Raw genomic sequence first — 26538 nt, 5'->3', positions numbered from 1 at the left:
CACACACACACACTTGCAGCTTCCACGTTTGCGCACAATGAATAGCTGCTTAAGCAACAGCCTCGAAACTACTCCATTGTATTGTTGTTGCTGTTGTTGTGACAGGCGTGTAATTTCATTTATTGTATTTTTTTCAATAAACACGCTTCCCAACGTTTGAGAATTCTTACAATACATAAATTGAACTAATGCCGGCTTCCATCCCAACGCCGCTAACCGCAGGAAAATCACGCACCGCACAACGTAAAAAGAGCAAGAAACGACAAACAACAACAACACAAAAGAATGGCATAGAAAAAATGAATTTATTGAGGATTGCTGCGCAGACGAGGAAGACAGCTTGCTGTAGAGGCAACTATAAAACGATAAAAGAACAGTTGGTTGGCGATGACGTTGACGACCTTTCTACCTTCAGCGACACCGCACCAACGCCAGGTACTAGCTGCGGCCGCACAATGCGCGAACAGCGACCTTAGACTTAGTTGCTATTGTTGTTCTTTTTGGCCGGTACTGAGTTACCAAAACCGCATTTGACAAATAAAAAAATATATATATATATATATAATAACAACAGCAAATGACTCCAAATCAATCAAGTCGTGCGCATTGTTCGCTGCCTGCCTTTGCCAACGCATAGTTGAAATGTTTTGGGTTCGGTTGGTGAGGGCAGCGCGGTTTACCATAAAAAGGCAATAGAAGAAAGCAGCGAAAGATACATAAACATAATAAAAACAAAAACAAAAAAAAGCAAATCACCACTACAGTAAATTTGGAGTGCATGTTGTGTTAGGGTTGAGGAAGCAATCAGATAACCATCAATTTGTTTTGCGCAGCCACAACCTCGATGCAGTCACCAAGCCGACCTTCCAACTTCAGTCTGTGTGTATGTCATATGACCATGCATTGCGCCTTTATTAGGCGCAATAATGTGATTATTGTTGCTTTTTTGTGTGACTTTTCTTTACTTATAATATTTTATTATCTAATTTTCTGTCGAAATTCCAAACTGTCACACGCTTGACAACTGCCAGCACAGAACTGAGAACTCAACAATTTGTGACAAATGAAGCCCACATTTTTGGAATACTCAAGCGATGAGTCGTTCAATACGCGCGTTAAACGCTGACCCATCAATATAAACTCTGACTCGCGCTGCATTGCTGCATTGTCTGGTTATCGAGAAAGGTACTTGATACTAGGCGTGTCCAACAAGTGACTGAGTTGGTGGTTTCATTAATAGCGATTTAATTTAATTGCTTCCTGAAAATGCAGTAAAATACCGAGTATCTTTTGTGGCACACAATATCGTAATGAGCGCTTAAGTGGGCAGTTAGAAGCGACAGTCGTAGTTTAAGTGCTCGTAAAAGTGAATAATTCCGACTAGACTGTTAACTATTAGCATTCATACATATTAAAAATGTGTTTTATGAGCATGTGTGTATGTTTGTATATCTTATTTTATGGCAATATAGTACCACAGATAACCATATTTCGAGCCCCGGCGAAGTCGATCACCCTCAACACATTTGTGGATGTTTTTTTTTTTTTATCGTGGAGGCTAAATTTATCGACCGTTGAGCCAAATATACCTTCTCTGTCCACCTTGGCATTAAAGGTGGCAAGCACGACTTTGATATCTCGGCGGGGGCAGCTCCCATAGGTCGCTCCAAGCGCTCATAGAAGACTTCTTTGGTCACATCGTTCTTCTATTCCATCAGGGCGTGGGCGCAAATCAAAGATATGTTGAAGAGATTCGCTTTGATGTGGATCGTGGCTAAACATTCATCCAAAGGGGTGAATGCCAGTGCTCGGCGAAGAGCTTCTCTTCCACCACGAATCCCACACCGAATTTGCGATCCTTTATGCGGCCACTGTAGTAAATGCCACAAGGTCGTTTCATTTTGCTGAATGACTGAATGAAATTTCCAGGCAAGCCAAATAACAGACATGGCGCTTATTGGAGTTTAGTCGCCTCTTACGACGGGCATAACTACCACCCGTGCTCGCTGGGAAAAATGTCACTGAGAGTCATATCAACATAGAATAGAATGGATTTTCGTGCGAAATTGAAATGAAAACGTCTTACTATTTTTTGCCCACATACAACTTTTATCGATAAGATCATGTTAATTAGCTTCTTATACCCTTTTATGCTCTAATAAATGTACCTTGCAGGGTATTTAACTCCAATGCAGTAGAAGTTTACATCTGTCTTGTTATTGTTGTAATCAATATGCAACATGCTGCTTCACCTTATGATACTCCCTGCAAGAACCTCGAGGCAGTTTAGAATATTTTCATACCACAGCGCTAACTGCACTCATACCGATTCGGTAATGTTGCGCTATTTTCCACATAAGCACCCATGTGTTTATAAGCTGCACATTCCATGTATTTACGTCTCCGGTCATAGGCATTGGCAGAGCTCACGTACGTTAAAAAGGTCGCTGCCACAGCGGCAACGGCATTGATTGCAAATATCTGACGCACGAAATGAAGAGCAAAACAGCAGAAATCACAAAACAACAAACAACAAAGTGGAAAGAAGGCAGGCTGCTGTAATGGCACAGCATTTGCGCATGCGCACGCGCACATTCCAGTCCAACACTTGCAAAAATTCCTGCCCGTACTAAAATTAAAAACAAAAACTCAAAAATGCGCAAAAACAATGCAGAAAAAACACAACAACGGTGTTGTTGCAGTTGTTGCTGTTGATACTGCAATTGCCGAGGTTGCTGCTGCTGTATACTTATCAATTTTTTTAATAACAATTGTCAGCGACAGCAAAAACTGCGACAGCACAGCTACAACAAGGAAAACAGTGAAAAGGCAACAACAATAACAAAAGCAAAAAAACCGAAAATAGAGAGAGCTGCGAAGTTAAGGAAATAAACAAGCGAAGAACGTTGGCAGCCACGATTCGAAAGCAAAAGCAATGTAATTTTACAGCCGCACAATAACAACAACAACAGCACAGCAACAAATGCCTGCAAGTACATACACACAAGCATTTTTGCTGTTGCTGCTGCAGCGACGTCGCCAAGTTGCGCGAGTCAACTTTATTGTTGTTGTTATTTTTCTTATTATTATTGTTGTTGTTGCAGTCAACTTAGTCACATAGCGCGCTTTGAAAGCGGAGACGACAGTTCAATGGCCAAAATGCCAAAAACAACAACAGCAACATCATACAGCATCTCAGCAACAACGTGCAACAGCGCTCGCACTCGCAGCCTTTGCGAGCTGGCTGACTGCACTATTGCTCGCCGCGTGTGCGCTCGTATTTTGCCCACAACAAAGTGTAGCCTTCGCCTTCCTGGCGATTCATTCGTGTGGCTTTTATTCGGTGCCTCAATTTCGCTGCTCCTGCGCACAAAAGACCAAAATGCAGTTGCAACGCAGCAGTCACCAAGCCGACTTTCAGCAACTATCAACAACCACCAGCGGTAACAAAAACAACAACAGCTAGCGATAGGTGCAGCTGTACCGAGCAACAAAAACTGGCCTGCAATTCATTTCAGCGCATTTTATGCCACTCAACGCAGCAGTGCAGCATTTCACCCTGGAGCCATGAGATGTGCGCGCCAGGCGCTCGCAAACTTGTGTGCTCTCTGCCAGATATATTGCTGGCGATGTGTAAGCGTTGTAGTGATTGTAGTTGTTGTAGCGGTTAACTATTCCACGATTGGATGGTAAGGCTCGGTTTGGTTGTCAACGAAATCATCTAACGGTAGGTTCAGTTCTGTTTCGATGATGTTGGACCATAGGAAGCGAGGTGTTGGATGTATGGGGTTCGCAGGGCACACAAAAATGTGGTTAGGTCATACGGAGACTCATCACATGCAAGACATATATTTGGTCGGGGTCGAGGCGGGGGTCGATGCAGAATCAATAAGAGTTTAGATAAATTGATGAGGATTGCACTGCGACCTAAGATCTATTGTGGGCTGACAAATAGAAGTTTAACATGCTACAGTATCCAGTATGAGCTTGTGCAAGGATCCATCTTCATTCTCGTGGCAACTCGAGCTCCTAGTACGTCGTTCACTGGAAGGGAGTCGGTGAAGGCGTTGATGCCTCAACTGTAAATAACAAGCAATGCGTGTCTAAAGTTTCTTACCAACAAAGTCTGGTCCGGCGTACTGTTCGATGTCGCGGAGGTATTTAAAGTAAAACCGAAAAACTTATTGACGTTCCCAGGAGGTGGTTCACTTTCAAGCTAACGACTGCAGAGATGGTATCAGCGAAGACCTCCCAGCAGAAGCTGCACTCTTTGATGGCATTTACTTGCCATACAAACTGAACGAGATATCTTCACGAAATTCTGCACGAATCATTGCTCAAAGAATCGATAAATTCTTCGAAGAAATCGTTCAGATTGGACTACTATATCATATAACTAACATACGAACTGAACGATTGGAATCAATTCCTAGTATGGAAACCTTTTTTATTTCACGAGGTATCTTGATGAAATTTTGCACGGATTAGTATTCAAAGCAACGTTGTAATATTCGAAAAGCTTTACTTTATCAGACCACTATATCATATAGCTGCTGTACAAACTGAACGATCCAGGTCCAATTACTGTAGGAAAAACTTTTTTATTTGTCGAGATATCTTCACGAAACTTGGCATTAAATATTATCTAAAATGATATCTCAGAACAAATCCTTCAGATCGTACAACTATATCATATAGCTGTCATACAAACTGAACATTGAAAACCAACTTTCAGTATGAAAGCTGCTTTATTCATGAAGCATTTTCTTGCTTCACTGCAACTAAAGTAAACATTTTGTCTTGTTTCATATAAGTTTGTGCCACCACTGCAACCGTTGCTGCTACGTCGCCTCCAGTCGCCATAAAGACATTACATTCTTCTGCTGCTTACACTTACATGCGCCCAACCACGTTGACTGCTGTCTCTTCAAGCGTACATTTTCAGTGTCTACGCTGCATTTTATATCCAAAACAAGTCGAGAATTTGCGCGCCTGCCAAGGAATCTCCAGGGACAGTAGGCGCGGCGGCACGCTGTTTGTCGTTCGCCGTCTGGCGGCTGCCAGCAACTGCTGCTCGCTCCAGCGTCGCCAACGGAGGAGCCCGCGACAGCACATGCACACACATACTTTGAAACACGCTGCGACCATTTCGGTTTGCTTGCACATTTTTTAATGCCAATAATTACATGCAATTATTGTTATTATTGCAATATTATTTTTATATGTCCATCAGCTTATTGTTATTTTTTAATTTTGCTCGTTTGAATTTCATGTTTTTTGCGCAGCTTAAAGAAATTACGCTGCCACAAATGACACACACCTAAGCCGCCGGCGCCTTAGGTGCAACTGCAGACATTCTCATTAGAACTTTCATTGCCACTGTTCCCTTTGTTTGTATGTGTGTGTATATGTGTGTGTATGTATTTGGCTTATAAAATCATATTCGTGTGGGCGAAGCGCGCTTTGGTGCGGTGTTTATGGACGCTAAAGCCTCAAACAGCATGAACATGTTTTCTCGAATTTCAAACGAAGCATGCTATTGGCTTTTCTATTAGGCCACAAATTGATTATTAGCATTAAATTATAATGGTTTATAAATTTAATACAAAATTAAGCATTTGTGCAGTGATAGTAATTTTTTTTACCCTCAATTGTCTTTATTAAGTTTGCTATAGAGTGTGTTAGATCTAAAAGGAAAGCACAGCAAACATATAATACATACATACATATATAAATGATCAGCGTGGCAAGCAAAGAGAGAGGGGACATGCATTTTATCGTTTAGTTTGTATGGCAGTTATATGCTATAGAAGTTCGATCTGAAAGTCTGTTTTGGATATTATACCGTTACTTTGTAGTTTAATTCCTAGCAAATTTGGTTAAGATATTTTCGTCAAATAAAAAAGTTTTCCATACAGGGACCTGTATTTGAACTTTTATTTTGTGTGACGGCTATATGGTATAGTATTCCGATCTGAACAATTTCTTCGGAGGTTAAAGCAATACATTAAATAATAATCCATACCAAATTTAGTGCAGATATCTACTGAAATAAAATAGTTTTTCATACAAATACTTCAGTGTGATCGTTCAGTTTGTATGGCAGCTATAAGCTATACCTTTCCAATCTAAACAATTTCTTCGGAGCTTGTAGCAATGCCTCAGGTAATTATTGTGCAGATATTTGCTAAATTTTGTGCAGATATTTTATCAAAGAAAAAGTGTTTCATACAAGAGCTTGTTTTTGATCGTTCAGTTTGTATGACAGCTATGTGCTACGGAGGCCTAATCTGAACAATTTCCACAGAGATTGTATCAATTTTGTAGGTAATAATATGTGCCAAACTTCGTGAAGATAACATGTTAAACAAGAAAGTTTTCTATATAAATACTTGATTCCGTTCGTTCACTTTGTATGGCAGCTATATGTTATAGTTACCCGATACCGACTGTTCGACCAAGGCAGCAGCTTATTATTGAGAAAAGTACGTATACAAAATTTCAGTTATAGTTTTATAGTTTTACCGACGTTTCCTTTTGTGCGTTACAAAAACAATATTGGCGATACTTTAACTAAGTTTCTTAAAGATAAATTCATATCAGTCACCTTTTGATGGTAGGCATGTATGTTGTATATCAAAATAATTAATTCGAATCTGGCAACGCCAACAAATCACCAAGCAATCGCCAGCGTATTATAGAGGGCTCAAATTTTACACTTATCTGTTCGAACGCTTGTCGCCAGCGCTCATTAGTGTTGCCATAAATGTCAAGCAAATAAATATATATGCAAAAACAGAAAAAAAAGAAACAAAAAGAAATTTTAACACTTATTTTCGCTGAGCTCTCACCATTTCATAACTTCAGCGCGTTGGCGGCGCAATTAAAGGTCACAATCGTGGCGATGTCCATCAATTTGTCTCGTTAAAGGTGTAAAACGCGCGTTAAACGGCAGTGATCCACAACTAAATGCACACATACACACACACACACACGCAAGTAACGATTTACATTTATTGTCTATTAAACGCCTGTAATTTGAGGAGTTTAAATGCGCGTCATAAATCGCAACGCAGCTGCGGTAAGCCACGCAGCTGCGGTAAGCCACGCAGCGTCGACACCAACCAACAAAAAACGCGTGAATGTGTTGAAAAATAGGTAAAAGAATAATAAAAGAGGGAAAGGCGATTATGAAGCTGAATATAAAATCCAATAAATGCGCGCTTATTTAATAATAAAAATATATTTGAGGCGCGCTTAAGCTCATAATATTGAGAAAGGGATTGCTGATGAAAGATATAGCGATAGCTACAACAACAAAAACAACAAAAATAATAACAAAAACGCACACCGCCAAGGATGTAAAGGAATGCCAATAACAAGTCAATGCAACGGCTGCAGTGCGCTGAGCTAGAGAGCAAAACGCAAAAGTTGTTGTGATAAAGCACCGTTGTAGTTGTTGCTTTGAAAATAATGCCAAGCAAAACAGCGGCTGAGCGCGAAAATTTACAGGAGCATAAAATTGCATGTGTCGCAGCAATGGTGGGCCATAAAAACTAGGAACTACAACAAAAAGCAAAAAAGCGGTGAATAAAGGGGAATACCAGAGCATGCAATACGTAGGAGAGCGTTTTATAGAAGTCGGTGGAACAAGTTGGCTGAATTATTTGAAGATTTGCTACAGGAGCGCATAAAATACTAAACGCTTTTCCAACAACACTCTAATTGCCGATTTAAGCATTACAGTATTAAATCACTACAGCAATAACAGGCAACTACAACAACTATTATTAATGACATATGGCAGCGACGTGATGCGTACGCCCCACCCGTAACATTTCAACAACGCTTTGCTGCTTTTATCGACTTTAGCGTGTTGTCTTAAGCCGGCGCAGCTAAGCCGCCGCGCTGCACTTCGCTTTTGCAGCGAAAAAAGCTTGCAACGATATGTTTAAAAAAAAAATCGCTGCAAAAATGTGAAAAATGCCGAAATGGTCCATTATGTGGCAGCAACATTTCAAAGCAAAAATAGCGCTGAGCAGAGAGTGCTGCTAAAGAGAAAATGAGATTATATCCACTTGCGGACACACCAATTTGTGTCATGAGTAGAAGGGAGCGACAGAGAGCTGGATATAGTGAGCAACTTGAGCGTATTAGTAATGAAATTGAGTACTTAATTTTAGCTCATTTCTATAAAGTTAGACAATTTGATACTTTGTTATAGATTTGTTCTTGTTCGCAAGATCTTAAATTCCATTTTTTCTATTTTTAATTTATAACTACGAAATAATAATATGATAGCTACTGGTATGTAATGGGACAATTTCTAATCATCAGCAAGTTGGTATAACTTAACTCTGGGCTGCTGCAATGCATGAAAAGGAGCTGCCTGTAGGCCGCTATGTTTGAATTGGGTATCCCCGCAAAAATAATACGTTAAGCTCAGCGATAATCGATACCAGACAAGATTTTAGAAAGGAAGATTCCCTCTAAAGCGTATTTTCCGATATATTGTACTTGCAATGCTAGAAAAGTTGATATGTGCTGTCAATCTGAACCGCAAAAATTGCGACCCTATATCAGAAAATAATGTGACGAAAATTCTCTTCCATGGCGTCAATCGTTTTGAGCTTATCTGCTTAGACAAGCAACTTCACAAAAAAGAGTCCAGAGGTGTGAAGGCCGTGAAGGCCACGCTACAGGTTAATCTCGCGATTTATTGAGGATGTAATGCTTCCAGCGGCTGCAAAATATCCACCAAAGTCATTCCAAAGGACTTGCGAGTGATGTAGAGCTCTCTTTCAATCTCTTTAACACTTGTCTGACGATTTTCAAACACTTTTTTAATATTTTCATCAGTAGAAGAGGTTGAATGTCGTTCAGAATGGGTCAATTCTTCAACGAACAACGACCAACTCCAAAAAAATATTACTGTCTTGAGAGCCACACGTTTAAAAAAACTCATTATTGTACTCCCTTACTCATTTCCACTAAGAAAATCACTCACTCTATCTGGCAACACATTTCCAGCCAAGGAATGGAAAAGTCCATAGGAAAAAAAAACAACTACTGCTTATTTACAACAAATTTGTAAGCCGCTTGCTCTCCCTGCGGTCTTGTTGTTGCCGCAGCAAAGGTTTTGAGCACCAGTAGCAAACGAGTACATTGCTGAGTCTGCGACAGGTCAAGCAACAGTTGCGTGTCGGCTTTCGTGAGCAACAGAACAGAATTCGGCGGATTGTAACGCTTAACGCGTATTTTGTTTGAACGGCTCTAGTGAACCGGTGTGGAAGGTAAAACAAAAGTGACATGAGTGAGGAAATTGTACAAAATCGCACATACAAACATACACCGAAATTCTAGTTTGATTTTATGGCTTTTGGTTTAGTGTTAAACTTGAAGAAGAAACAGCGCAGCGCTCACTGAGAGCAAAGAGTGCGCCGCCAGTGAAAAATTGCACATGAACTATGCGAAAAATTTGCAAATTAAGGAAGAAGAAGTTTCGTGTATAAGCAGTCAATAGAAATATGCCAACTAAGCCGCAAAAGGAGTAGTCTGTAAGCTATAACAACAACAAATAAAAATAAAACTATTTGTGTGGAGGTTTTCTGGGCTTGTGTTTGCGCTGTGGCATAACTGTGTTGCATTTGCCAAAAATTTTGCGGTACAAATGTTAAAAAATAATAATTTTATTAAACAACAAAAAAATACTTTAACTAGCTTAAAGCTTACTGTTTGTCAGTGCGACGCCGCTTCGACACTTTGTTGCCGCTAAAAGAGAAAGTATCGGAAAATTGCCGCATATGTACTCAGTGCTTACATATTTAAATTATTTTTGTTTTTGTTGTTAACAGTGTCCCAAGCAATTTAATCGCCTTTGAAAGTGTGCAAAATCAACTTACATTAAATAGGCATTAAAGTCTTTCAACTAAACAAATTTATTGATAAAATAAAAGTGGCGCATAGCAAAATGAGTAATAGTGTTACCCTATAAAGCCAGTTCACCGCGCTTATGCCATTACATCACTCAACTAAAGCATACATTCACCAGCGCATTGCATTGCATTGATTAAAGTGCATAAATCAAAAGTTATTAATACCTGCCTGTGTCGATCCATATAAGCATTTTGAAATTGCAAAACTTTTGATTTCTATTTCTCTAAAAAGTGTTTCATTTATCGTCCATTAAATTGTATTTACTACAGTGAGTGGAGTAAAGCGCAAAGTGACTGCAGCTGTGGGAAGCAGTTAACGGAGTTTTTTAGATGGATTATTGAATTTGAAGGTAGTTGAGTTATGAATATGAAATATACCTACATATTACATTTACCTACATTTTACACCCAAGAGACCGCGTTTACTGTGATACCAGGAAGAGGTTTTATTATAAGGATATGTAGACGTGAAGAAATAAAATACTTGCGAATTTTTTAGGGATAACAGAATTAAAACACTAATTTATTGGGAATAGCAGATTTAAGGCACGAACTTTTTTGGAATCGAAAGATTTAAATTCTAACTTTTTGGTGAATAAAAGACTTGAAACAAAACTTTCTTGTATCAAAAGACTTAAGGCACAAACTTTTTTGGAAATAAAAGTCTTAAGACACGAGGTTTTTTGAAATAAAAATATTTAAGCACGCACTTGGTTTTAAATAGCAGACTTAAGTCACAGACTTCTTTTATTCTGAAAGACTTAAGGTCGAAATTCTATAGCAAGGCAGAAGTCCCGAGTTTTAAACCACTTTCATCATTAAAACTATGAAAAATTTTATCTTTTAATTCGACCTTTTTTGCATGGATTATTGATTTCAAATTTAATCATAAATATTGAATTATATATATAATATATTTAGACCAATTTGTAACGGTATACTGACATGAATATGCAATCAAAAGACTTCATTTGATATAATAGAATTAACGCGCGAACTTTTTTTGGGAATAAAAGATTTAAGGCACGTACTATAGTTGATATAGAAGACTTAAGATACAAGTTACATTGGATTTGAAAGACTTAAGGCCAAAACTCTATGGCAAAGTAGAAACAAAATATAAAAATATAATAAAAAATAAAAATATATATTTTTTTTAATATACATTTAATGGTGTTTTTTACATGAATTATTGTATTCGAAGGTAGTTGAATCATAAATATTGAATTACTCAAGCTTCTACACATATATACAACCATATGTAGGCGTGAATGTACCAACGCGAAATTTTATTTACATTAGAAGACTAAAAATGAACTTTCGTGACTTGAAAAGACATAAACGTAAACTTTTTTGGAATCAAAAGATTTAAGGTGCGAACTTTTTAGAAACAATACACTTAAGACACGAAACTTCTTGAATTAAAAGGATTTAAGGCACAAACGTTTTGGGAATTAAAGACTTACGGCACGAACTTCGTATGAAATAGTAGATTTAAAACACAAAATTTGGAATTGAAAGACTTTAGGATGAAACTCTGTGGAAAACAGGAGTTCTGAGTTGAATTGGTTTTCTCATTTAAACTATGATTTAATAATTTTTTTTTAATAAACTCATGTTTTATCTACGCATTTCAATCAAATCTACTACCATCATCTATTTTCACTACATTTCGCTGAAATAAAGTAAAAAAACAAAAAAACGAAGTCATACTATCCTTCAAATATACAAAAGATTACAAGAATTTGATTCTTATAGGTCACTTTGTACAGCAGCTTTGTACATACTGTATGCTATTGGGATTCGATATAAACAATTCCCTCGGATATTGTGCTCTGAATATAGGCATATTAACTTTGGTAAGGATATCTCCTCAAATAAAAAAGTTTTCCATACAAGGACTGGATTTTCATCGATCAGTTTGTATGAGAGCTATATGCTAGAGTGGCCCGATCTTAACAATTTCTTCGGAGTTTGAGCAATTGTTTCGGATAAACATCCTTGTTAAATTTTGTGAAGATATCTTCTCAAACACAAAAATTTTCCATACAACCTTTGGATTTTGATCGATCAGTTCTTATGAAAATTATATGCAATAGTTGCCCGATGTAAATCACTTCTTCGGAGTTTTTATCGCTAATTTGGGAAATTTTGTGCGCTGAATTTCGCAAAGATATCTTATCAAATAAAAAAGTTTCCGATATCTCAAAAATTGCGGTACTTGTTCGCGTATATATACAGAGGACTCCGCTCTGCCTTTCTAATATTTTTCCAAAAACCAAGAATATGTTAACGTAAAAGACACTTAACATAGCCTCTAAAATTCTTTGACAACTCATTTCAGCTTGTATAAGTTAGCAAAACTCGGAACGCTTTCCATTTTGTGCAACAATAGAAATGGTTCATTGCGCAGCTCAATCCCGCCCATTCTGGTTATCTTAAATTTCTAAAATTATACGCACAAAGTGAACGTAATTAAGCGTCTTATAAATATTTTACCACTTCAAAGGAAACAAAAGATTTCGTTTTTCTATTTTGTAGCACACACATACATATATACATACACATACACACTCAAGTGTATTCTAATTAGCACTCGCAGGCAATTGTCACGCTCGCGGTGCTATTAAGCCGAACAATGCTCACCTTACGCTTACACATACGGTACTTATCTGTGCGTGTGTGTGCGGCAGATTAATCAAATCGAAAAAGTTGAATATATTTTCAAACTATTCTTTGCTATAAAGATTTGTTTTCACTACTCTGACACTATTCTAATACAAATTAAAGCGTTTGGCTAACCAGCGGACAGACAATGGCAAACTGGTACGGTAATTTGTTCACTTTCGAATGTGACTTTCTTCCATGCGTGAAATAAAAAAGATAATACAAAAAAAAAAAAACAAAAGCAATGCAAAACAGAGAACAAACAGCAACACGTGGCCGTCTGGAGTTCTATTGCCGCCAAAGATAACAAAAAGCAATTTACAAAGAATAGCTTTATTTAAATAAGATTTCGGATTCGCTTTACCGCTTACTCTTCGCGGCTGCAGCGGGGCTTTGCTTTGGTTAGGTGGCTGTGGCTTTGTGAAAAGCACGCTTTCGAATGGCACAATTCACTGATTGCAAGAATTTAGGTTATCCCAGCCCACAGCAGCCAGAGCAATCAAACATAATTGAATATTCAATTCATTTCAATGTGGAGCAAAAAACAAAAACAAAAACGAAACGAAAAAATAACAGTAAAGTGGCTTAGGGAGACTGCAATAGCACCGTTTGCCGTTATCAACCAGTATTGTGGAGTTTAAGGCTGTAAGCGAAATTAAGGTATTTTTGCCGTTAATTGTACAAATCAATAATGTTAGTGTGCATGTGTACGTGTAGGCACTTACTTGGCTTCATATCTTGCTTAGCTTTGCTGCCAATTAAAATTCCATTTCTTTGCTTATTATTGCCATTTGTTTCGCGTGCGGGTTGTCTGTTCACATAACCGATCTGTCAGCCGATTATTCTGCCGATAACTTTATTTGATTTGTAATTAGTCACGTGCGCAGTAGCCTTGTTGTATTTGAATGCAGACAATTAGTAAAAGAAATATAACAAAGGGATAAGAGAGAGTTAGGTAGGTAGGTAGAGGGGCTGTCTGGTGACGTCGACTCATTCTATTTTCTCCTCCCTAAACCACACTGTGCTTCTGGTAATGTTCATCTGTGCAACCGCCGAAACGTCATCGAGAAACTCTCGGACGCTAGTTGCGATTATTTTCCTTTCAAGAGTCTAGTAATTCCATGTAAGATATTTTACAGTGCCCTCTGCTTCTAACAGTTTCACAACAGTCATCACACGGTGTTCCTAGGCTGCTAGCATGTCTGCCAATAAGTGAGTGATCTGTTAGCACTGCCACTTGAGTTCTTATGCCATTCCTTTTGAATTTTAATAGTTGCCAGGTGAGTCGATATCCATTCATGCCAACTTTTACCCGCTGCTTAAGCAAGTTAGTTACTCATTCCGCTGAGTCTCAGCTATATTTAGGTTTACAAGTAGTCACAGACATATATATTCCCTCTATATCGGGGTCTAATCTATCCTAATATCTAACTGTAGGCTGGTGGCTGCTCTGGCGCCACAATTACCACGCAGGCAATGACCTGAATTGCTTATGATAGTCTGCCTAATGTTTCACTAGGGTAAGTTAGGTTAATTAAATGTTCAACCCTTACAGAGATCTAACTTGAACAGCTTATAACACCGCCCGGATGAAGTACCTAAATTCCTATTTAATAAATCATAAGGCCCTCAAAAATGTACAAAGCGTTTTGAGCCGATCATAAATTTGTTGAGGTGACTAATATCAGTTTAGGTTATGTTTACTGGTTCACTGCTGATATCAGTCTTAAAAAAGCTGATTAATGTAGAAGAAACTGGCTGGATGTTTCCACCTCACCGTCTGACATACGACTTTGATAATTTGTTTCCGACTGCATTTTTAACCTCTTATGAATAGCTGTTGGGCAATTCATAATAAGAGCTGCCACATTTGCGGCAAGATGGACTTTGCAAGGGAGAGTAGTTCAGTAGAGTTCCAACGTTCAACTGTAGGCAAGAATAAGGTCACCGTCGCGCAGAAGAGGGACGTCTACGGAAGCTAATGATCATCCAACTTGTTCCCCTCCGGCGCTAGCGGGTTAAGGGTGCCCCTCTGGCTAATTCATCACCTTTCAGGTTTCCAGCGATTCTGCCATGACCATGCACAAAACCGACTTTAACAGTGAGCTAGCTTGAAGCTGTATCTAGTGAGGATAGACACTCTTTGGTCAACTTTGAGCTCACAGTTTGCTAGCTCTTTTGCAGTAAGTCTACCACTACTTTAATAGTAGCCACTGCAACCTGAAAACACTAAAACAAACTGGTAGCCTAAAGCGAAGCTGGATAGGTATTTCATTAGAGCAGATTCCTCTTCTAACCTTCACTCCTAACCTCGAACTTTCGGTGAAAAAGAATATTGCAGCTCTCCTCCAGTATGTTATCTACGAAATAGCCACCAGGAGTAGCCTTGCGATGAAGTGTTCCCAGTTTTCAAGTATTCTCTGAGTGACCATCGTAGCAAGGTCCCTTCTTGCAAGCAAAGTGTTAGACTTACGTGTATAAAAGTCCTAGAGTTCGAGAAATAAAAGAATATTTCATCTTAGAGAGCAATATATAATATTTTTGCATTAAATGCCCCTACCCTACATTAAGTTAAGTAAGGCATTTACCCATATCATGCATCAGACTATTATGGAAGTGATATTTAAGATGCATCTTCGTAGCTTCTAAAATTTAACGCTTAGCTACTTTATTGATTTCCAGCCTCAATTATTGACGTTAAAAGCAATATAATATCACTATAGCTTAGCTTAGCCTACCAGTCGGTCAAAAGTTACAAAATATGTTTGTCAAGCAATCAATAATTGCAGAGTGTGTGCACCCCTCCATCATAACCATCGAAGACGCATACACTTTAATTAAATTAATGGCAGTAAAATTTGCACACGCAACAGACCTTGTTTTATAGACACACACACAAACATATATGCAGATATCTTGTTTCCTTTTGTGTGTGTAGCAGCAGTGAACACTTCCTCTGCAATGCAGTGAGAATCCCTTAATAACTGCTTTGTTTGACGCGCACTTTGCACATTAATTGCTGCACAAAAGCGGCATTTCCGTTTTTAATGTGTTGCTGTTGTTTTTGTGCAAATCAAAAACATGCTAGACCGTTTATAAAATGCTGCTGCAGCTTTTTATAAACTAAAATTGCTGGCTATAGCGCGTATCCTTGCAATTGGCGATGTGTTTGGTTGGTAATTCCATAGCGAGTTCGTGTCTAAAGTCTTTTGTTGGTGAACGCGAAGTTTTTATGACGAGTAACCGACATCCGCTGCATTGATTTCGCCATTATTTTAGCACTGTTGATAATATGCAATTTAAAAATGCGGTAGCAAATATATTTATTAATGTTTTATTTGCTTCGGTGTTAAATGCCAAGTGAATGCAACGATGACGTGGCACACACTGTAAGGGTTTAGGGTTTTTTGTTGTCATTTGATTTCTCACAAAATCGCTGCAATATCAGGCATTATTTTCTGTTACTCAAATCATTTATTATCAGTCAACCTATACATAAATATATTTACATACAAACCCACTGCTCCAGTTTCACTTATAAAGCAGAAAGCATGCAGACCTGCCTACAAAATATTGCATCACAGCTGAAAACCTTAATCAAATTTTAATTTTATTTGAATGGAAAAAGCACTTGACATCGCACAAGCCAAATATTTATACAACAATTTAACTGCGATTCCAACAAAGATTTAATACCCTTCACAGATACAAAAGTTTCCTTACATGCATTTGATTTTGATAGTTCAATTTGTATGGTAACTATATCGCATAGTGGTTCGATCTCAACAATTTCTCCGGAAAGTGTATGGTTGCCGTGTAAAATAATTTGTGCCAAATTTCGTGCTGATATCTCGTCAAGTAAAAAAGTTTTCTATACAAATACTATATTTTGATCGTTCAGTTGGTATGGCAGCTATATGTTGAAGTGTTCTGATCTGGACCATTTACAGAGAGATTATACCATTATTAAGGGTAATAACTTATGCCAAATTTCGTGTAAATACCTCGTAAAAAAAAAAGTTGTCTATCAAGAGCATGATTTGGATTGTTCGGTTATATGACAGCTATGTGCTGAAGGCATTCGATCTCCAATTTTTTTTTAGAAAACCTTAGAGATATTGTGTATAATAATCTGTGCCAAATTTCATGTGGATATCTTGTCAAATAAAAAAATTTTCCATACACGTACTTCATTTTGATCGTTCACTTTGTATGACAGCTATATGCTATAGTGTTACGATATCTGTGATTCCAACAATTGAACAGCTTCTTTCGGTGAAATGCACGTATGCAAAATTTTAGATCAATATCTCGTCATGCACACCATTTATACTATATTTTTCATAGGATTACCAACATTTCCTTTTGGTTTGTACAAACTTCGTGGCAAACAATATGTACACTGTGCAGGGTATAAGCTGCAAAAAAAATTTAAATGCCTTACTTTTGCTTTACTTGTGCTCGTTTTTTTATATGTGAACGCTCCAACATGTGTAACCACTTGACATATGAGACTGAAAGCGCCCAAACAGAATGGCTTGAACACGAAAATTATTTGCAAATTACGACCATTCAACGCTCATAACTTTTGATACAACAAACAACAACAACAAAATGAACAAATACTGTTGAAACCACAGCAGGCAGGAAAGCAGCTGAACAAAAGTAATTGCAAGTAATTGTGAGGGGGTTTTAGCCGACAATGTCGTTGCCGAGACGCTGAGCCGCCAAGTGCCAAGTCATTTGAGCGCGCGTCACCACCGCGCACCCGATCAGCGCTGCAAATATTTTGCGAATTGAAAGAAAATCCGCGCGCCAACGCGAACTGCCGCCACTTGAACGTAATTCGGAAAATTGGGCACACGTGTTGCTGAAAAAGCGAAAATGATTACAATTGCAAAGTACTTTAACCACAACAACAAAAAAAAAGAAACAACGACAAATAATAATAATAATTTTCAATCAAAACAAAGGACACTTAAAATTTTACACATATTGAAATGCCATTTGAGCGGCGCGCATGTGCCAAGTGCTGTCTGCTGCCGCTCTAACTGCATTTTATTGTGGCTTTTATGACAGTTGGTTGTACGTAATTTCGTTATGAAATGRCTATTGCGCCACGACATGCCACACCATGACACGCCATGCCACGCGGCGCGCTTGACAGTTGCGCTGGGCTTCATGTGTCCACTCGTGAACACACACACATACACTTGCACATGTGTAGGAAATATAAAATAGTTCATTCAAATAAATAKTGAACTGTAGGCATGTGCCTGGCAGTCGCATTAGCGCTGATGGAGGAGTGTTTTTGTGTTGAATAAGCGCACTTCAGCGCCGCAAACGTGAAGCAATTCATATATTGACACAGCTTGCTATTGTCTAACTGCTTGCGACTAAGCTGCAGTCGCTTTGTTGTGGCTGCGCTGTCATTTGTGAGCCTTTGCCACGTTTATTGCATTCTTAAGTAACAGAAATGAAATATAATGAACTCGGTGATACTTGCTTGGAACGAAATCAAGCTCTCAGATCAAGCCCTTTATGGGTCCCATGATCGAAAAAATCTGCTTATAAKTATGCAGACTGTGATTATTAATTATTGTCTACAATATAGAGCGCTTTGTCGAGGATTAACTTTATAAGCGCTTATTTTCGTGCCAGTGAGCATACCCTAACGGTTAAAAGCAAGAAAAAGTTGGCTGGAGTCAGTTCCGGAGCTCACGGTGCGTGAGGAAGCAATTGGACAACAACAATTGTTYAATGAAGTGAAAGTTATTTTCAATAACCATMKAATTAATCTTCTTTAAATGGAACCGTTTCTCAGCGAGCTTATCTTTCAGAGGTTCTAATTAATAAGAAGCATTGATATCCACTATTTTTATACCCTGAACTATCAAAATCATGTTCCYCTATGGTAAACTTTCTTATTTGAAAATATATTTTTATCAAACTTAGCATAAATAATTTCCCAAAGCAACTCTTAAATCTGCGCAGAAATTGTTCAGATGGGAGCACTATAGCGTATATCTACCATACAAACTACATAACAAAATCAAGTTCTTGTATGGAAAACTTGTTTGTGTGAAGATATATCTTTATGAAATTTTACTTACATTATTACCCAAGTCAACAAATAGTCTCTGAAGAAATTGTTCCGATCTTAGTACTATTGCATATGGCTGTCATACAAATTGATCCATCAAAATCAAGTCTATGCATGGAAAACTTTTTTATTTGACAAGATATCTTTACGAAATTTATCCTGAATTTATCTCTAAGACACTACAATATCTATAGAAATAATTTAGGTCGGAGCACTATAGCATACAGCTGCCATACAAACTGACTGAACAAAATCAAGTTCTTGTATTGCAAACTTGTTTATATGTGAAGATATCTACACAAAATTTTACTGGAATTGTTTTCCAAGGCAACTATGAAATCTGTGAAGAAATTGTTCAGATCGAAGCACTATAGCATATAGCTGCCATACAAATTGAACCATCAAAATCAAGTCTATGAATGGAAAACTTTTTTATTTGACAAGATATCTTTACGAAATTTCACTTGCCTTATTATCTAACATAACTCTACATTATTTGATAAAATTGTTCAAATCGGAGCACTATAGCATATAGCTGCCATACAAATTGAACCATCAAAATCGATCTCGTATCTTCTCACTTAACCCGCTGGCCGTATTTTATATAACAACTGCTTAGATATTTCCGATATTATCAATATTTATTAATTTAACATCGTAAACTTTTGTGTGTGTGTGTGTTTATAAACGACATCTTAGTCGCCGCCAGCCGAACGACCTTGGTAGCAGATCACTTGCCAATCAAGGCAGCGTTTTTTAAGTGCACGGTATAACATCATGAATTAAGTGTTAAGTGAGAAGTGTAAATAAATCATCAAACTGTTTATATATCTAATAAACGCTTATTTTGTTTGCTTATACGCCAGCTATGGTAAGCGAGCAATTGAGCGTAACGAAAGACTTAAGCAAAAAACGCGCAGCGAGTGTACTTAGCGCACACCCAGATTTCGAGATACACGCGCAAGCATAGATATATATTTATATATATGTATGTATACATACTTAAAATTAAATATAGTGTGTCTATGTATGTGTAGCGCACTGCAAGCTTTGACATTTAAGCGTCTGTTGCAGCTTAAGCCGCGCCACAGCGCTTCAACTGTTAACCTTCATGTCTTATGCAATCTAGAGAAACATAAAACGAGTGCAGATAATGAAAATCGACTGCAAGCAAAATAAAAGCAACGCTTCAGGTGTCAAGTATCAATAAGTAACTCAATAATAACAAGTAACAAAGCAAAGCGCTACATATTTGGGGCAAGGGGATGCTATTATTGGGGGCGGTAGCTGACAGCTTACAGCTGCACAAAAGATATGGCGGCCGGCGTTTCGAAATCGCATTATTGCTTGATTTTTGCAATAATCGATGAAGAATGCAATAAGCTGCGTAGAGAAATCGACAGCTGACAGCTGCAAGAGAGATGTGAAAAGAAATTCCAACACCCCGAAACACATAACTCCTGAGTTGGCTTGAAGCGCGTGCTGTGTTTAAGCCAACAAATGTCTCTATATGTGTGTGTATATTTTCGAGTCCCATATCTCACAATGTCAGCTGCCGCCTGCGCGCAGTCACGTTAAAGCCTTAAACTGTGGCACAACGGTCAATATGAACAACAAGAACTGCGCGCGCTCAACGCGCCGCTCTCCGCTCACCGCTAGCACGCATATACCGTTAGCTGTGGCGTCGGCTGTTGTGCGCGTTTTGTACAACTGTCTGACTTTTAAACTATTGTGGTGGCGCGCAGTTGTGGACTGTTATCTTGGGCTATCAGTGAATAATTATTCAAATGTCACACTGTGGCTGGTCAAACAATCAAAGCAGTTTATGATTATAAGTCAGAAAAAGTAAATTAATTAAAGTAGAAATGCTTGCTGTGGCATAGCAAACCTAAAAATTTATGTGTGCGTGTGCGCGCATGGCAAGAGGCCACAAAGGCATTCCCCAAATGACAGCGCTGACCCAATTTTTGGCGCCGCGATTCTACGCGCTTTTAACATGCAAACTGAAACGAGACAAACACACACATATATATGTACATATATCAAAAAAAAAAAATTATATATGTATGTATACATGAGTGTGTCTGTAAATGGCATATTTATGCTCGCGTGCTAGTCTGCGCTTGTATGTGTTTCACACACTGGCATTGGAATGCTGTGCAGCAAAGCGACCGAAGCAGACCCTCAAAAGGCATAAATAAGCAACGAAAATGTGAAAATAAGCGCAAGCGCTTCTAAAGTCGAAACCACACTTTATAGTACATGCGTTTTTGTAGCTGTTGTTGTTGTTGTACTTGTAGCAACAGCAGCATATGTTTGAGGAAATTTTCGTATTGCAACGCTGCACAGAACAGTCGTAGTGACGACCAAACAAATTGGCGCACAACAAAAAGAGAAACATAAAAAGTGTGCACGCATATGCACAGCGCAAAATCATGCACGCATGCGCAGTCGTGTGTGTTTATGTCTCGTGCATGTCTCTTTGTCTGCTGGCATTAAACACTTTCTCCGGCCCCCAAAGTTTGTAAAGCAATTAAGCATCCCATGAGCTGTCCACATTAAAAGCTTAATACTGTACTCGGCAAGAGATAAGTTCGGTGGCAGGATGTGAGCATGCCTTGGCAAAAAATGCAAAGCAAAAACAAAGAAAACAAAAAATTAAAAAACCAAAAAGGCACGAGAAGAAGGGGCACAAATGCATGAAGGTTAAGAAAAATTGCACAGATAAGCAACACAGCAAATATTTGGCAGCAATTATAGGGAGTGGAAGAACACTGAGTTGCCATATGAAGTATATATGTATATATATTTATAAATGATCTGTGTGACGCGCTGAGTCGATTAGGTCATATTCGTCTGACTGTATATAAGTAAGTATGTATGTGAATTCATCCCTCAGGCTTTAAGATAACTTTTAGAAATTTTGCACACATCGCTTTTTCATCAAGAAGTTGCTTATTTGTTGGAACCGTCGATATCGCAGCCCTATAGCATATAGCTGCCATAAAAACTGAACGATCAAATACGTGGCCTTGTATGGAAAACTATTTTATATGACGAGCTATCTTCCCGAAATTTAACGAGATATGTATCCATAGACAATGCTATAATCTCCGAAAAAATTATGTAAATCGGAGTACTATAACATATAGCTACCATACAAATTAAATGCACCAACTCAAGCTTTTGTATGACAAACTCCTTTATTTTTCAAAATATCTTCACGAAATTTGGCAAAAATTAATTTCTAAGATAACAGTAAAATCTTTTGAAAAAAATATTCAGATCAGATCACTAAAGCATATAGCTGTCATACAGACTGAACGATTTAAATAAAATTCTTGTATGGAAAAGTTTTTATTTGAGCAGCTAACTTCGCAAAATTTGGGTGCAAATTATTTTTTGAGATAACGGTACAATCTTTCGTAAAAAATATGCAGATCGGATTACTATAGCATATAACTGTCATACAAAGGGAACGAACAAAATGAAGTTAAATATCTTTTATAACCATTTATGCCAAAAATACTGCACATATAAAAGGTATTATAGCTTGAGTGCAACCAAAGTTAACGGGTTTTCTTATTTTTGTTGAATTTTTGGCAATTTATCTGCAAGGAGTGCTCCCATATCCATCTTATTGAGAGAATACCCAACTTATTGATTGAATAGTGCTCCAGCTAGTGCAATCAGAAATGAGCTAAATTTGTATTAAGTGCTGATACTCAGTTGAAAATCTCAGAATTTTTATCTTTCAGGATTTAACGTATAATCTTACATTTTTTATTTTACAAAAAACGTCACTGAAAGCTTGTCAGCTGATGAATAGATTTTCTTGATGAATATATTATTTTCATGAGTACGCCCTAATGTGCGATCTACTGACAACAACGCGGCTTTGTAATGGTACATCCTCTGTGCTCTATAAAAACAACACCAACAACATATAAAACGAGAAATTAAATAGGCGTATCATGCGTCATTCGTTTTGCACTCTTCTTATTTGAAATTTTCACACTTTGTTGTTTTTGATATTGCTGTTGTTTACGTTTTGACTTTGCCATATTTGATTTTACCAGCTTAGTTTGACTTGTCATTTTCATCACTTTTGCATGCAAACCACCAAACCTTGCAATGTTATTGTATATGAGAGAAGTAGCAACCGTGCAACCGATTAACCGGCGGATCAAGCAGTCAAACCGTCAAGCAGTGGGACATGCAGCCACTCACTCGCTCATGCACTCACTTCGTTAGACGCTTCGTTAACAGCAACCGTTTGGCATTGATGCTAAAGCGTGCACCGGTGCGCGCGCTTGCCACAAAATGTGGCATCAACAAGCAAATGTGCAAAAAGCAAATTAAAATGCAAAATGAAAAGCGAGAAAATGCTGGCGAATGCAAAATAAAATATACACGTTTGTTTTTTTGCTATTGTTTTTGTTTATAAAAACAAGCATAACAACAATAATACAAGAGCATAAAAACAAAAACGTGACCGCATTTTGTAAGCAATGAGCGGAGCTCGTAAAGGCACTGTTGCAGGCAACATGCTGCTAGCCTTGCCACATTGTTTGCTTTTTCATTATTTTTTTCCATTTTTTATATATTTTTTTTGCTGCAAACAACATCTTACTTGGTGCATGCTGCAGCTGATTTGCGCTTGTTGCATAAATTTGCTTATTTTGCTGCTGCGCCCGCATACATATACATGCCTCACGCTTGTTCTGCGCAGCCGCAACTGCGCACCTTAAAAAACGTTTTGTTGCTGTTTTTACATTTTTCTATTTTTGTTTTTGTTTACTTGTCTTTACTTATTTCATTTTGTTGCGCCAAAATGGCAACGAATTTGCAATGGAAATCTAATAAAATATAAATTGCAGCAACGGGAGCGGGAACACGCTTGCTGCACAACTGCAGTAACAACAACAAAAGCACATAACAATAATGTAGCATAAAAATCGTTGGAAAATTTTGTGTAAGCACGAGCGCTCTGACAAGCCAACAAGCAGTTGCCACGTTTTTTTGGATTTTTTGCCCCATTCATTCAACTAATCAGGCAATAAGCAGCCTAGTGCCGGCAGTCAAATGGACAAGGTGCCATTCAGTGACACGAATGTATCGCCTGCCAATTGCCGTATGCCGACTGCTAACTAGCAACCTGCTCGCTGCTCGTTACTCGCATAGTGTTGCCAATTGATGCTGTTGACCGCAGCGTTGATTTATTTCGTGTTTATTTAATTTTTGGCATTTCACACCAAATTCGCTCGTCTGGCGTCCGTCTCAGTGCAGCGGTTTTTGCCGTATAATTTTTAATTTAATTTTTCGGTTAATAAAAAGTTGCTTATTATACCCTGAACAAGCCCCTCTGTATATACCCGAACTAGTGCCTCAACAAACTTCGAAAAAATTATTCAGACCGCATCAGTAAAGCACATAACATAATAGCCATGTAACTGACCGGACAAATTCGAGTCCTTGCATTGAAAATTTTTTTATTTGAAAAGGTATCTTCTTGAAATTTTGCATGGACTATAATTCAAGGCAGCACGCTAAAAAGAAATTTTGCAGATCTGGATACTAAAGCGTATAGCTGTCATACAAACTGAACGCCCAAAATCCAGTATTCATATTATATAAAAAACGTTTCTATTTGCTGAAATATTTTCACATAATTTGGCACTGATTGTTGATCTAGACATATATGTAATCTGCCAAGAAATTATTTGGATCGGGCCACTATAGCATGTAGCTTCATTCAAATGGACCGATGAAAATCCAGTCCTTGTGAGAAAATCTTTTTTATTTAACAAAGTATCTTCACGAAATTTAACGAGGAATATTATCACGAACAACTCTACAATCTCCGAAGAAATAGTTTAAATCGGATTACTAAAGCGTATAGTTGTCATATAAAATGTTCACTTAAAATCTAAATAAACAAATTGTTATACCCTTATGTTATAAGAAATGCAGCTGTGTAGGGTATTATAGCTTCGATACAGAGTTATGTTGTTTTTGTTTCGAATTTCGTGACAACCGCCAGTAGCCAATTAGGTTAGGTTGATCTGGTAATCCAACAGTAACCAATTAACTAACCGGTTCACATTATACTTCGGAATGGCTTGTAAGTACATAAGCAATGAGACAGAAAATATGTTTTTCTTTTAAGTCCAGAATTTTCTGACATAATCGAAATGAATAGCTTAATTTTACGTAAAAATAGTTCGTTAATAAGTGCATCAAAGATTATTGTATGGAACTCGATTTCTTTTGCATAGCCACCACGAGGAGTCCAGACTCTGAATCCAGACGCATAAATCGGCCAATACTGCTGCAATTGCATTTTCGTACGAAGCCCGTCTAGTCCCCCAGCATGTTGGCATAGACCATAGACTTGACGTAGCCTCACAGGAAATAGTCTAACGGCGTCAAATCGCACGACCGAGGTGGTCAATTGACTGGACCATTTCGTGAGAAAACACGAACTTGGTGCGCAATAAATTGTTTCATTCGCTGTGTGGTTTGTGGCGCCGTCATGTTGGTACCACATATTGTCGAAGTCCATATCATCCAAGCCGGGCCAAAAATATTCGGCAATCATTGAGCGGTATCTATTCAGCCAGAAATAAGATGAAGATGATCTTTCGTTGAAAAGCCGGGCCATTTATAAGTTCTTGCTCAGCTCATTTTGCATACATACGACCATTTTGGTGGTCAAGTGGTCTCAATTCTTGCATCAGTTTGATCTTGTAGGGATGTAGGCCAAGATATCGCTTGAGAACGACGTGTGAGAGACTGATTTGGCTCTTCCTCAATTGATGCGCTATATTCTCGACACCACGGTCAAAGCTTTGTCTCACTGCCGCGGGAACATTTTTTACTGCGCCTGTGGATTCAAGTTTTTCCTCTAGACGCTCAACTGTAGATCTGACAGAACGATTATGACGACCATAAAATGGACGTAGAAAGTACTAACTGAAAACCTTGATCTAAGGAATTAATATTAAAATAGAAAACGTTCCAAGTCGGGGTGATGGCACTAGGTCAGTATAGTAAAACCCTCAAAGGGTTTGGCGTTCGTATGTGTCAGTTTTTTTATGACCTTTTAAATTTTTTCTTTATCTTGATGTTTTTTCGCTTAGTTGTAATATTTTAGCAAAAACAAAATATAATATAAAAATATAAATAAAAAAAAAATTTTTAAAAGGTCATAAAAAAAACTGACACATACGAACGCCAAATCCTTTGAGGGTTTTACTATACTGACCTAGTACCACCTCCCTGTCTTGGAATTTCTCACCTCCCAGACTATAATCCCAAAATGTTCCACAATGTTATCATTTAACTCTTGACAACGATGGAATGTAATAGTTAGAAAGTAGTCCTATTTAGACTAAACTAGTCCCGAATGTGTTGAAAACAAAACAAAGAAAGGAATGTTACACTTGTTGGGTAGTGAGTTGGCATCCTTGTGATTATCCAAATTATAATTTTTTTTTTTAATTTTTAATTTCGTTAAAAAATAATCGTCTGGTATCTCCAGCTGCTGCAAAGTGTAAGCTGACTCAACACAAATTCCTGTAAACGCAGTGAAGCCGCAAATAAATGACAGCGGCGATAGGAAGCGATAAGATAATATTAAGAAATATAAGAAATATAAAAAATAAATATGTAAAACCCAGAAATGGCATGCTGTTACGACAATGTTGCATGCAGCACAGCTGTACATGTGCAAAAATGTGCCACGCGGTCTGGCGTGCAAAATCATTTGTGGAAAGATTAACCAATTTGGTCGGAGGCGACAGTGGAGCCGGACACTTAATGGGTTAATCG

At 38.0% G+C, this 26538-nt stretch overlaps 1 protein-coding gene across 5 annotated transcripts in view; it reads left to right on the top strand.

Moving 5' to 3' along the window:
- Positions 1–26538, top strand: part of LOC108966804 (ankyrin repeat and BTB/POZ domain-containing protein 2) — a 112433-nt gene that overhangs the window by 3067 nt on the left and 82828 nt on the right. Inside the window, exons 1-2 of one of the 5 annotated variants that reach the window (XM_018929881.1) lie at positions 9227–9293; positions 10206–10285. The exons of 1 other annotated variant lie outside the window; for it this stretch is intronic. The gene's annotated coding sequence lies outside the window, so the exon portion shown is untranslated. Of the gene's footprint in view, positions 1–9210; positions 10286–26538 lie in introns of those variants that run through there. 3 more of the 5 variants (XM_018929880.1, XM_018929879.1, XM_018929882.1) reach the window with 3 other exon arrangements.

Source organism: Bactrocera latifrons, unplaced genomic scaffold (assembly GCF_001853355.1).
Source record: "Bactrocera latifrons isolate USDA-ARS-PBARC rearing strain unplaced genomic scaffold, ASM185335v1 scaffold_17, whole genome shotgun sequence".
Taxonomy (NCBI): domain Eukaryota; kingdom Metazoa; phylum Arthropoda; class Insecta; order Diptera; family Tephritidae; genus Bactrocera; species Bactrocera latifrons.
Note: the sequence above shows the minus strand (reverse complement) of the source record. Positions and strands in the feature narration are given on the sequence as shown.